The sequence below is a fragment of the Elaeis guineensis genome, chromosome 2 (genome assembly GCF_000442705.2).
Source record: "Elaeis guineensis isolate ETL-2024a chromosome 2, EG11, whole genome shotgun sequence".
Lineage (NCBI taxonomy): Eukaryota > Viridiplantae > Streptophyta > Magnoliopsida > Arecales > Arecaceae > Elaeis > Elaeis guineensis.
The window spans coordinates 73,324,578-73,339,356 of record NC_025994.2 but is presented as its reverse complement, the minus strand read 5'-3'; positions in this window follow the sequence as shown (position 1 = coordinate 73,339,356).

Genomic DNA, 14,779 nt, shown 5'->3' with positions numbered 1-14,779 from the left:
TTAGTATTTATAATTTATGTACTAATAGAGGTCTGGTTTTTCTTTATGCAGCTATGGCCACTACCCTGTCCCCGGTCATTATTAGATAATGACAAGCTCATGGGACCTAATTTCGATAGCTGGTATCGAAAATTAAAAATCATCCTTGAGCATGAGCGGATCCTTTATGTAGTAACGGATCCGGCACCTGAGGAGCCAGCCCGAACGTTAGAGGGACGGTCCGAGACACTTATCAGAAGTGGCTCAACGACGCACCACCGTTCGGTGCATTATATGCTGGCAATGAATGATGAGTTCAGCCGGGTTCGAGAATGCCCAGCCACAGGAGATGCTTCAAATGTTGAACGACTCCTTTGGCACGCCTGACGATGTTGAAAGGCACAAAACTAGTTGTGCCATTTTCAATGCTCGGATGAGGGATGGAGCCTCAGTCACTGATCATGTACTGTACATGATCGAAATGATTGAGCGCCTAAGTAAACTGGGCTTTCCTGCACGAGCAGCTCGGTAAGGATGCGATCCTTAATTCATTGCCCAAGTCCTTCCTCCCTTCCTTACTCATTTTCGGATGACAAAGCCTGCAGTGAACTACCACGGCTTGTTGGGGTTGCTGCAGAACTTTGAGAAGGATCACCAGCTCCATAAGGAGTCGGTGAATGTTGTGGGAGGGTCTTCTTCTGGTCGTCGACCCTTTAAGAAAGGGAAGAAGAAGAACAAGAAGAAGAAGAATAAGAAGGTGCAGCTGCATGCTGGGATGTCTGCACAGGGTCAGACCAAGAAGCGCAAGCCCGACCAGAGCCAGGCAGTGCTTCTTTTGCAAGAAGCAGGGGCACTGGAAGAGGAACTGTCCTCTATACATTGCCTCCCTGGACCCGAACAGGCCGAAGAAGAAGCAAGGTACTTATATGATAACACCTTGCAACTTTTTCATTTGTGATACTACTGCCTGGGTATTGGATACCGGAAGCCCTTATCATATTTGCAATTCGATGCAGGGTCTGCAGGTCAGTAGGAGATTTGATGAAGGCGAGAGTTCCTGAACGTTGGAGATGGAAGCAAAGTTCAGTTCTAGCATTAGGAATCATGAACCTTGTAATCAATTCTCGAAATAATTCTGAGTGAATGTCACTATTGTCCAAGCTTTTTATTAAATATTATTTCTGTAGGCCTTTTGGCCATGAACGGTTATCAATTTTTAATAAAAGAAAATTTGCAATATCATTTTGAATGGTGTTACAATGTTTGTTGGACAACTTAATAATGAATTTACTTTCTATCACAACCTGTTAATGTGGTTCAAACCTCCGGTAAACGCCTAGAATAGATAATGTGTCAGAAGTCTACCTTTGGCACTGTAGGCTAGGTCATATCAATAAGAACAGGATAAACAGGTTGGCTCAAGAAGGAATTCTTGAAGTAGGTGATTGTGAATCACTTCCAACCTGTGAGTCCTGTCTTCTTGGTAAAATGACCAAGTCACCTTTTACTGAAAAGGTGAGCGAGCCAGTGAACTCTTGGGTCTGGTACATTCTGATGTATGTGGACCCATGAGCTCAAGTGCAAGAGGTGGATATTTCTACTTCATAACCTTCACAGACGACCTATCGAGGTATGGGTATGTCTATTTAATGAAGCATAAGTCGGAGTCGTTTGAAATGTTCAAACTATTCCGAAATGAGGTAGAAAAATAAACTGAAAGTGTATTAAAACTCTTCGATCTGATCGAGGAGGTGAATACCTTTCCAATGATTTTCTGACATATCTTGGGAGAATGGGATTCTCTCTCAGTGGACTCCTCCTGGAACACCACAACATAATGGTGTATCTGAAAGGAGGAATCGGACCTTGTTGGACATGGTTCGATCCATGATGGGGTTTGCTGGTCTGCCGATCTTCCTCTGGGGATATGCGCTCGAATCGGCTTGTTACCTTCTAAATAGAGTTTCGAGTAAGTCTGTAACCAAAACGCCATATGAGATATGGATAGGACGTAAGCCAGTACTCTCGCACCTTAGGGTTTGGGGGTGTCCGGCTTATGTTAAATTTTAATTACGGACAAGCTTGGACCTAGGTCTGACAAGTGTAATTTTATAGGGTACCCAAAAGAGACCAAAGGGTATTACTTCTACCTAGCTGATGAGCAAAAAGTGTTTGTCAGCCTTAAGGCAATCTTTTTGGAAAAGGAGTTCCTTGGTGAAGGGACTGTTGCCTCTAAGGTCGAACTTGACGAAGTTCGACAGGTGAAAAACGACACAAGTTGCTGAACCTGAACCGATTTGATTAGATCAGATCCGGAGCCCATTGTTCAAGCACCCTTAAGGCGATCTGGTAGAGTACCACGTCAACCGGACAGATACTATGGTTTCTTGGTCCGGATGATGATCCTATCGAACTTGATGAAAATGATGAGGATCCGATCACCTACATGGATGCAATGCAGAGACCGACTCTGAGAAATGGCTAGAGGCCATGAAATCCGAAATGGAGTCCATGAAGGTCAACGATGTGTGGACATTGGTTGACCCACCCGAAGGAGTAAAACCCATAGGGTGTAAGTGGGTCTTCAAGAGGAAGAGGGCGCAGACGGAAAGGTGGAAACCTATAAAGCCCGTCTGGTTGCCAAGGGATATCGTCAACGTTATGGTATAGACTATGACGAGAATTTTCTCCTGTGGCAATGCTCAAATCCATTCGGATTATGCTTGCGATAGCTGCCCATCTGGACTATGAAATCTGGCAGATGGATGTGAAGACAGCTTTCCTAAATGGAGAGCTGGATGAAGAGGTGTATATGATACAACCTGAAGGATTCACATCCACAGATGAGTCTAAGGTGTGCAGGCTACAGAGGTCCATTTATGGACTTAAGCAGGCATCCGGAGTTGGAACATACGTTTTGATAGGACGATCAAGACGTATGGCTTCGTTAAGAACGGAGAAGAGCCATGCATTTATAAGTGGGCTAATGGTCCAGTAGTAGTATTTCTTGTATTGTATGTGGATGACATTCTCTTAATCGGGAATGATGTCCCTGCATTACAGGGAATAAAGATTTGGCTGTCGTCACAGTTCTCCATGAAGGATCTGGGAGAAGCTTCCTACATCCTAGGAATGAGGATCTATAGGGATAGATCTAAAAGGTTACTTGATTTATCCCAGTCTACGTACATAGATACTATGCTGAAGAGGGTTCAGCATGGAGAATTCCAAGAAAGGCTATCTTCCGATAGGCCATGGAATTTCTCTCTCGAAGAGAGATTGTCCGACAACACCTCAAGAGAGAGAGCATATGGGTAGGATTCCATATACTTCGGCAGTGAGATCTATCATGTACGCCATGATATGTACACGATCAGATGTGGCATACTCACTAGGGGTAGTGAGTAGATACCAATCTGATCCAGGAGAGAATCACTGGAAGGTTGTTAAAATTATTCTGAAGTATTAAGAAATACTAAGGACCAGTGGCTTGTTTATGGTGAATCAGACTTGAGACTTATAGGGTTTACAGACTCTAGTTTTCAGTCTGATCATGATAACAGCAAAAGTGTGTCGGAATTTATTTTTATCCTTAATGGTGGGGCTTTCTGCTGGAAAAGTTCCAAGCAGCACACAGTGGATTCAGTTTGCGAGGCGGAGTATGTTGCTGCATCAGATGCTGCCAAAGAAGTGGTGTGGCTGAGGAAGTTCATCACCGAGCTCGGAGTAGCACCCTCCCTTGTTGGTCCAGTTCTGCTCTACTGTAACAACTCTGGAGCCATTGCTCAGGTGAGGGAACCGAAGGCACACCAGCGGATGAAGCATATTCTGCGCCGCTACCATCTCATCTGGAAAATTATGGATCGAGATGACGTTGACCTTCAGAAGATTGATGGAAGGAGAACCTGACCGATCCATTTACTAAAGCCATTACGGTGAAAAAGTTCGATGACTACAAGTCGAAAATGGGTATTAGATACTACACCGATTGGCTTTAGGCCAAGTGGGAGATTGTTGGAATAGTGTCCCAAAGCCAATTATCAGCCTATTGATGGTTGTACTTATTTTGTATATGTACATAAATTATAAATAAATAAAAATTATTTTGATATTTTTCATCATAAATTATCATCTTCTAATGAACTCTTGTGTTGTGGTGAAGTCCTTAGGACTATTTAGACTCGACAAAGGAGGATTTGTCGTTTAGTCCTTAAATCTGTTCGCGACCAAATGATACGTTGTTACCAAGGACGATAATGTTTATCAAGCATAGGTCGTTGTGTGCCATATAGGTTGGTTATCCTCTTAACCAATGAGTGTGGAGACACTGATATGGCATACAGGTGAGATGTAAGGGTACATCTGCACTGAACGTGACCGACTCCGGAGCTATTTCTGCTGTCAAGATTTGCTCCGATGGAATATGGGTATAAATATCCCTCCGACCTGAGACTGCCACGATGATTTGCAAACAACTCACTGCACTTAGACACTGGACTACCTGAATTTTTAATTTAGTGACGGAAGGCTGCTGGGTGTAGTCAAGTACTTGACTTGTCGGTGCGTGTGTCAAGATGGGATTGACCACTCCAGTTTAGGAGCTACGTACAGTGATGTTTCAATTTAGCAAAATCTTAGTCAGGGTAGTCCTTGTGAGGAGTCACAGGACTGTTTGAGTTGAGCACGATTCGGATGATCTGATCAGGGTTGACAGTTTCACCCTGAGTCGTCCTAAACACAGGAGTCAAAAGGATGAATTATACAGTAACCATATTCATGTAGGTTCTGAGTGTTGCGATTGCGACTCTTCGACTTATCCAAACGTCGGGTACCATTGCTAGATGGTCACTTCGATTAGTATAGGAATTGGTTCCTGTACTACCGGCTTAGGTTCGAACCTGCGGGGTCACACACATTAGAGGTTCCTATCTGATCTGATGGCTGATGTAGAATCCTACATGTTTGAGACTCAGTGATCGAGAATCAGGATTCTCTGATCACGAGTTCCACACATTATGGGTACCGGGGTCAAGAGTCCCACTGGTTGGGACTTTTCGATCAGGATTACATATCGATGAATTCTGATGCCCGATTGCCCATCGAATTTGGACTCAGTATTTTTGAGAGGTTTAATTAGTGATTTGATCACTAATTAACTTAATTTGATTGAGTAATTATTTTTGGATCAAGTCCAATTGAATTGGATTCAGTTGGGTTTGACCCGATTAGGTTAAGAGTTGACCTAATCGTCGAGATGGTTTGGTCCCTGATTTGATCAGGGGTTGGACTTAGTCAATTCCTGATTTGATTAGGATTTTATTGAGCCTAATTAAGTCTAATTAAATTGGATTTAAATTAGTCTAATTGGACCTAACTTATTTGGTTCAATTAGGTTGGTTTAAATAATGAAACCACCTTGACCCAATCTCCATGCGCCACCTCACTTCCATTGCACCCATTTGAATTCATGAGAAGGAACTTCTCATGAATTATTTCTTCATGCCAAGCCCTATCCACGTCCTACTTTAATGTACCAAATGAATGGATAAGGATGATTGGTTGGCCATTCAAATTCAAAATAAAGTTTGAATTTGAATGGGCAATCAATCTTTGCACCTTATCTCTTTTTTTATATCCCATTTATTACATGAGAAAAGATTTCTCATGAAATCACTCTATGCACAATTTAAGCCACGCCTCATGCCTTTAGTGGATAAGGGATGAGTTGGTGTCCATTTGAATTCAAAATTTGATTTGAATTCAAATGTGCAATTACTCATCTTTATCCTTTCTTTTGGATAAGACGTTTGACGTGGTTATAAAAGGAGGGGAAGAGTGGGGCATGCAAGAAGAAGATTTTTTGGAGAAAAATTCTGGGGCGTGAGAACTCTTGTGCGTGAGAAGGAAGTCCATATCCTTCCAAGAGAAAAAGAAAGAGAAGGAAGAAAAGTGGGTGCAAGATTTTCGGTGAGTTTCCTAGAGTTTTAGCCTGGGGTTCGGGAAGTGAGAAAGTGAGCTACGAGTGTCGTGAGCCCACAAAATCTCAGAGAGATCTTCAACATCCTCTCAAGTACATCTGTTGATGATCCGAAGCATCTGAAGAATCGACAGACATCGATCGAAGGAGTTCGATCAGCATCGACCGTCAAGAGGGCTCTACAACAAACTAGCACTCGTAAGGAGTCGATCAGACCAGGAGCTTCGTGTGGACGATCCGCAGAGGTCAGACATGCTGTGTGGCTACATCATGATGATCAAACTCTCCCGACGGTGGTCAAATTACGACGATATACTACCCGCACAAAGGTATTGTGTTCTGAACACATTACAGTAAAGTGTTTACTGTTTGAATTTGAAATTCAAATTTAAATGCATGCATGCTATATATCATATTTAGATCCTAGTGTAGGATAAATTTATATTAATTAATCAAATTAATTAATATTTTTTCACTGTAAAATCATAATTTTGAAAAAGTTTTAAAATTACTATTTTACCCCTGCACTAAATTTTCCACACCGATCACACAATAGATTGAATTTTGGCCGTCAGATGGTGCATTTTATCTCCTTAATATAGTCGAGGATGCTGATAGCCGTTAAATCGAGCCTCGAATGAAATCTAGGCCGTCGATCAGTGCTCTGATTTTCTATTCAAACTCGAGAACGACGTCAACTGTTGGATCAACCTCCAGATCAATTGCCAGCTATTGGATCGTGCAAAACTTTCTGCCTCGCCTGTGAGCCGTAACGTGCACCACAAACTATTTCTGTGGACCACGCCCCTGATTCTGTGGACCGAGCGGCCGGTCTACAGTGCACCGAAGGCAATAAAAATTATTTTTTAGGATATTTTTACTTGATTTTCGCTCCGATTTTCATCTGAAAATAGAAAAAAAATATATATTAAATTTTTAAAAATTTTTTGATTATTTTGTTGCTTAAATTACTCAATTAAATCAATATTTATTTTTCATAAATATGCTCTAATTTTATTTTTTTTAAAATTATTTATTTTTATAAAAAAAATCTAATTTATTTATGAAATTAGATTTTTTAGAAGATGTTAGCATCATAAATTATCAAAAATATTTAAAATAAATATAAAAATATATCACTTATCACTTATCAAGCTTTGAGCTTTTGGGCCAAACTTTGACCTTCCTCCCCCTCCTCCGTGATGGCTTTGCAATCTTCATCCTCCTCCTTTTTGATGTCAAATAGGGGCAATTGATCAAAGGGGATGGTGAAGTGGCTTAAAAAGGCAAAGGGGTTTGACTTTATCATGCCAGATGGTTGCAGCAAGGATCTGTTCACCGGTCACCAATCAAGGTGAAGAGCTACGGACCCTCGATGGAATCTAGATTGTGGTATATTTTCCTGATCCCAGATTGTTGGACGTCTGTTGGATTTCAAGATGACTCCCTTGCATCTATAGCAATAGTGACGACTTTGAGGATGCCATCCGCCACCATTTGCCTTGGCATATGTGAGCATCAGCCATGTCTTCAGCCCTCATCACCCAACCTTTTAATCCTTCATTGCTAGATTTCCGACCGAGGCCCACCATATCCTCATCCAATGGCAATAATGTTGGCATTGGGGTGGAGTCATTGTTTGTGCCTCTTTTTCCAATAGCCCCTCCCAATCTGCGAGATCTAGGTGGTTGCCGGTGGCTCTAAGCTGGTGGCTACACTAGGACTGTCATGGCACCAATGCTGGTGGATCCAACATCTTGGGCGGTAGTCGAGGGGATAGATTTGGAGGCAGGATAGAAGGAAGAGACCAGCCATGGGCGAAGAAGATGAGGAAGAGATATTATATATTATATTTTATATTATATGACATATATTATATTATACATATTTTGAAGTATCAAGCTTGGGTCAAGCTTTGGCTGGATCGATGTAAACTTGAGTCTAGCCTAGCCTGTCGGGTATAAGAAATAGGTCCAGGCTTGTCTAATACACTCGAAGCTTAGATAGGCAAGATGGGCTGCCCGACATTTGAATAGGTCTACTTATGACCTAGTATATTTGATGATGGTTTATGAATTATTATTTTGAGAAAAATGACTACTTATCAATTATGTGAATGATAATTACACATATAACATTCTTGAGACTTCCTTTGTTCTCTTTACCAAGGTGACGTGAGCTTTTTCCCACTGAAAATTAAGACAAAGTGAGACACCTTAAGAAAAAGAAGAAAAGAAGGGAAATACAAAAGAGGGTGTATTTATAGAAAAGAAATATTTGTAGATGCAGTTAATGGACAAAGGAGCACTATAAGAAATCTAATTTTTTACGATGAAATTTTAGTGATAAAAAATTTTTTCATCATAAATAGATATATTTTTGTGACGAAAAAAAAATTTATTGTCAAAAATTAAGTATTTATGATGAAAAAAAATTTCATCATAAAAATTTGACTCTTTTATGAGGAAATGTTAATTTTCGTTGCTAGAAGTGGATTTTTAATAATAATTTTTTTTACTGCTAGAGTTTTTATTTTTTTGTGACGAAAAAATTTTTTATCATCAAAAATTAAATATTTACGATGAATAAAATTTTTATCGTAAAAAAAAATACTCTTTTGTGATGAAGAAAATGTTTTGTTTTTGGCGATGAAAAATTTTTCATCGCTAAAGAGTTTTTTTTGTTGAAAAAGAAAGGAGGGAAGAAGGGTTTTTAGGGCAAAATTTTGCCCCAAAATCCTTCAGACACCGACGCCACCGTCCCACTGTGCCCTCCTTCTCTCTTCCCCTTTCTCTCTCACTCTCTCACTCCGTCGAGCTATGCCACCGACCGGCTGATTCAAGCCCTCCCCGATGATGGTCAATGTCGTCCCTCTAAGCCACCATCCCATCATGTCGGCTCAATCGAGCCATCCCTCATCGTCGTCCTCCCTCCGCCACCGCCGTCATCATCCTCCCCAAGTTCTCCCTCTTCCTTTCTCACTTTCTTTCTCTCTCTCCCTCTCTTACGGTTGTTTGCTTTCCCTTGGGCTACCACCGTCGACGTCGCTCCGCCTCCACCTCCACCACCGTCCCTTTTTGACTCCATTGGGCCATGATTTCTCCTTCTCTCAAGATCTTTCAAGTACAGCCCCTCTCTCTCTATGGCTCTCTCACTCTCTTGCGGTCCATCTTGTAGGTTGCCACCATCACCGTCGCTGCACCACCATCACCGTCGCTGCATAGCTGCCGCCGTCCGCATCCATCTCGGTACCCCTCTCTCTCCCTCTCTCCTTGAGATTTATGGAGGGAGTCAGAAGATTATGGCACAATATTTGAGATGACTGAGGCAGAAAAATGGGACAAGATTGGATTGGAATTGAAGCGATCCAAGCTAAGTTGTTGTCTCTTCTATTTCTGTTGATATTCCACAGGGTGCTTGTTTAAACATGAAAGTATTTGGATCGAGGCTATGATGTAAGAGGACTGTGGTCTGTGGGTATACCCCCTTGCAATGCTTATCTATGGCAAAACATTCTCATGGATTAAGAGAGGATTTCTTTCTGTCTTTCTTACTTTTCTTCCATAACTAGTATAGTAGTTTTAGTAGGCATTTAGATTCCTTTCTTACTGTTTGCATTTGATTTTTTTTTTATATGTTTGCATTTTTACATCTTAGGAGGAATAGTGTTGAAAGGTAGGATTCATAAGGGTTAATATGGAGAGAGGAAATTTTTCTATCAGTATGTTGATTATAGTCTCATGATGGTGAAGTTGATCTTCATTGGCTAGTGAAGTTTCATCTTGTTAAGACCATATTTATAGTCTACAAAATTTTATGATGCATGTGATTATCAAGGATATGGTTTCAAAAAGAACTAATGAGTGGGATGTTTGTATAGCTGAAATAAGATAAATTCAGTATTACTAGTTTATATTGTCAATTGGATGCTTATACAGTGTTATACTATTTGAGTTTGTCATTAGGTATGTATTTTATGTAAGATCGGTATGTTCAATGATCAGCCTCTTCTGTTTTAAATAATTTTTAAATGAATTTAGTACATTTATAGTTACTAAAACCTGAGGTAGTTGTTTAAATGATGTGAAATATATAATATGCATGTCTACTGCATCTTTTTTTTATTTCTATAAAATTAAAATTCTAATGTGAATACTCAATCCAAAAAGTATAAGTCAAACACTGTCATAAGGCATGTCTTATAGAGCGTCATATGAGTATGGTACTATATTTTGAATACTTTTAAAGTCTTTGAAATAAATTTATGGTGTTATTTGGTTTATTATGAAGAAAAAAATATTACAGTTAAAAGAGCGGGCGACGAGAGAAATTGGATCTGACAGCGATGTTGAATTACAATCTATTTGTTCAATAACAGATGATGCAATTCTGAATGCTATCCTTGGACGGTAGCTAGGGTCTGGACACAGCATGCGCTCAAAAAAATTCTGTATTTCGTCGTTTGACTGGTCTAATGCTACCTTGATGCCAGAAGCAGTCAGGACATCGATGAGCATGGTGCAAGATCAAATTACTTATTAGATGAATCGCAGTCAGATGCTCAAGAAGATAGTGGCTGCGATGGCGAGATAGCTCAGTATTGATAACTCCGAGTTAGCACCTCTACAGCCGCATAATGCCGCTTCTGCACAGCCATCGCGACACATATTGGGCTAGGGATCAATCTCTGGAGGAGAGAACGGGGTCAACGACTGTGATGATGTATAGTTTGTAATTTTTTTAATTTTAAATAGTATATAAACTCATACTTTTGTATCTAATAATGATAGCTATAAAATTTATTATTACTTAGAATTTGAATATTTTTATTGTGTTCATATATTTCTATATAAAATATGTTTAATCCGGTAAAAATTTGCATTTAAACAAGTGCTTTCATAGCAAAAATAGTGAAAAGCATTTTATTTTGTCCTTAACTTAATTTAGCAATGAAATATTAATTTTATCATAAAAAATAATCAAAAAAATTTCACCTCCTATTTAAAACAAAAATTTTTATTAGAAATTACGATAAAATATTTTTCATCGCTAAAATTATGATGAACTAAATTTTCGTCACTAAAAATGAAATCTTTCATCACACATTTTATTTTTTTTATTTATTTTTTTTTAGCGATAAAATTTTATATTTCATCACTAAATTTGCGACAAAAAATTTTCATCATAAATTTAGCAATGAAATTTATTTTATCGTAAATTTAATGATGAAATTTTATTTTCATCGTTAAATTATCGACAAAATTTTTTTTCATCACTAAATTTGCAACAAAATTTTTTTTCATCATCAAATTTGTGACGAAATTTTTTTCATCATAAATTTTGCAACAAAATTATTTTTTTATCGTTAAATTAGCGATGAAAATTATTTTTTATCGCTAAATTTTGTGACAAAATTTAAGTTCCGTCGCTAAATTTTACGACAAAATTTTATTTTTTGTTACTAAAATTAAAAAAAATAAAAATAAAAATTTATAACGAATAATATCATTTTTGTCGATAAAAATATTTTTTATCATAATTTTAGTGATAAAAAATATAAGTTTTTACAACGAAATAATTTCGTCGCTAATGTTACGAACTTTTTTTGTCGTGTGGTTGAGTAATTTTGACGGTAAAATAAATTTTTTTTCGTCACTAAAAATTTTTATTATAAAATTTTTTTTATAAATTTTTAACGATAAAAATTTTTATCACTAATAATTTTAATAATAAAATTTTTATTTTTAATGATGAAAAAATTTTATTGTAAAATATCAGATTTCTTGTAGCGGAGCGTGTGATAGATGATAGATAAGCCGGGAGCTGCTGTTTGGTACGTGACAGATTATATGGCAAAGGAAGAATCATCACCTAAAATGCAAAAAGAAGAAATCTATTAAGAAAACAAAATAATAATTATTGGACTGTTTTTCTAACCTAAATACAAGATTCAACAGGACCGAAACATGATGTTACAAAGCATCCAACTCAGTTCTCACTTGTCTATGTTCACATACGTGTGCGTACGCACGCGCGCACACACATACGTATGTGTGTGTACTAATATCGTTGTCATTCAATTATCAAAAACAATATTCAAAAAACTCCAGGTTTGCAGTCAACAATGAGGGTTGGTTAATGGGTTATATCACATAAGAAGACAAAAGTAGGTGTCATGAAAAAAGAAAAAAATAATAAAGAAACCAAAGCCACTAGGACGGAGAACTACATGACATCGTTTTCTCAAAAGATAAAAGCACAAAATTGACTGGTTGTCCATTCTTTCAGGCCTTAAATTTGTTTGAGCTTCCAAGACATAGATCAAATTGCCAAGATCTCTTCCCTTTCTTCTCCGTTTTACCTTTTTACTTTTTAAAAAGCCTTTTTTTTTACTTAATTCTTTTCGCTTACTATGTATAACCTAAAAATTTTACTATATATAATTTAAGAAGATAAAACGGAAAATTTCAGAAAGAAAAATACTTTTGGGGAAGAGGGGTTGTTTAATAGTGGCTTGTTCTGCCTCTTAAGATCTTATTTTGGTATCGTAAGATCTTTGCAAGCAAAAGAGGCCGTTGAGCTCGCCTTCTACCGACTTGTTCCACAATCATATCCATAATTCCTCTTGCACATGTTAATTAGTATTTTTTATAATGACAATTTACACAGTAGTTCTAATAGTATCACTTTTATGATGTTGCACAATCCTTTTTGGATGCCTCAGATATCCATTTTGAATTGCAAGTAGGTTTCGTGTTTTCCTTTTTATTTACTAGAAAGAAATAAAAAGATCTATCAACAAAAAATAAATAAATAAATAAAAACAAGGCATATCAGAATGCTATTACTTTGCTGATTTTTTCCTCCACCTTAACATGTGCTATTTCTCGCACTTCTAGTAACATCTCACTAGGGTTTTCAATCACAATAAATTTTGAAGAATATGTTACACATTGGAATGTTTATTTCATTAGTTGTCATTTAAACTATATATATATATATATATATATATATATATATGAGGCATTAAACTAGTTTCAGAGTGGTTACAATGATAGCCATAATGATCATCATGAAAACATTTTATAAAGTATAGAAAGAAAGAAAAAGAAAGATCAACATAGAAAACACATTTAGCTTGCCTAGTTTCTAATTTAATGTGCAGTTGTTTCTAGATCTATAAAATAGAAGTATGGTTGTTTTTTGATTAAATTCTTTTTTTTAAAACCAAATAGAAGCATGGTTGCTAAGATTGCTGTTTGGCAAAAATCTTAGTCATCTCATTTAATGACCATGTGAGCAACCGAAACTAGGGTAATGAAATGGTCACATGAAAAACTGAAAGTTTCAATTCATTGATCTCACTCGATCGCACCATTTCAAGTCCGCTACTTACACAAAAGCACGATCCTTGATGCTTCTATCTAATCACTTCAAAAGTAAAGAAAGAATAACCTATGGAGAGGAATATATTTTATATTTATATAATTTATTTTATTATTTTTAAAATAATAATATTGTAATCTTGTTTATTATCAAGTTTGTCCAACCAATCAACCAAGCCTCGTATAGTTGTCAAAACCTTTATCCTTCCATTCAATTTCTATGAACAAAGCTATTCGTAGTTCCCTAATTCAAGGTGGTGCATTCTAGCCGAATATTTCCATCGGAGCCAGTCTTGACTACGACTCGGTCGAGCTTGGTGATGGTGGTGATGAAGGCCTGTTTGGAAGGTGAAGGAGCTTTGGGCCTAGGAGTTGACGGTGGACCTGGACCGAGAGTCCATGAAGAGAACCTGGTTGCAGGTGAAGAGGCCCATGCCTTTCTGCAGATTGGGGAAGTGCTGGTTGTCAAAGATCTGAGGATTGATGGGGTTCATGTTGATGGCTATGGTGGGGCCCACAGTCAGCGGGCACGGCCTACAATATGGAGGTGTCGGTCCTGTCGAGGGTGGGATCCATGTTCGCAGGACCCATGGGCTACAGTTGGGAGGCACAAGTCCTGTTGAGGGTGGGGTCCATTGGCCTGCCCGCGTTGAAGCTATAGATTGGGATGTGTGGTTCGGATGGGTTTGGAGTCGATACCAAACCGAATTGGTTTGAATAGATTTTTTAAAATCAAAATCGAAATCAAACCAACTATATAGAACAATCAGTTTAAACCGGATAAAAAATATCTGTTCGATTTAGCATACGGTTGATTATGGGACTTATACCAGATCGGCAGCTCATGAAATAAATTAAATGAACAGTTTATAAAATAAGCTAAATAGATAATTTATGAGATGTGCTAAATATATAAGTAATAAACTAATAGTACTAGAACAAAATATAAGTCGATCAGTGAATGGCCATTCATTTATTTATATATATATATATATATATATATATATATATATATATATATATATATATATATATTGGTTTGATTTAAATAGTTTTTTTTTTTTAAGGGAAATCATAATCGGATTGAATTCCAAAAGAATTGATCTACACCAAATTGAAAATGGGAGAAACTCATGGTATGCGCGGCTGTAGCATAATTGAAGGAACAAAATTTAAAAAAAAAACGGCTTTACGTAGCAAAACAGACAGGCCAGCAAATTGATTTTTTTAATCAATAGTAAGAAACATTTAATATTTTTTGAGGGGGGCGGGGTGGAGAAGAATTAGTACGTTTGTGTCATCCAGAGGAAGGTTGTCCGCTCTGACATGTTGGTGCTGTTTGGATATTGAAAGATCCCACCAGTCCAATCTTTTTTTTTTGGTGATTACATATATTTTGACAATACATGTAGCAAGTGAATGGTTTAAACAGATTTAT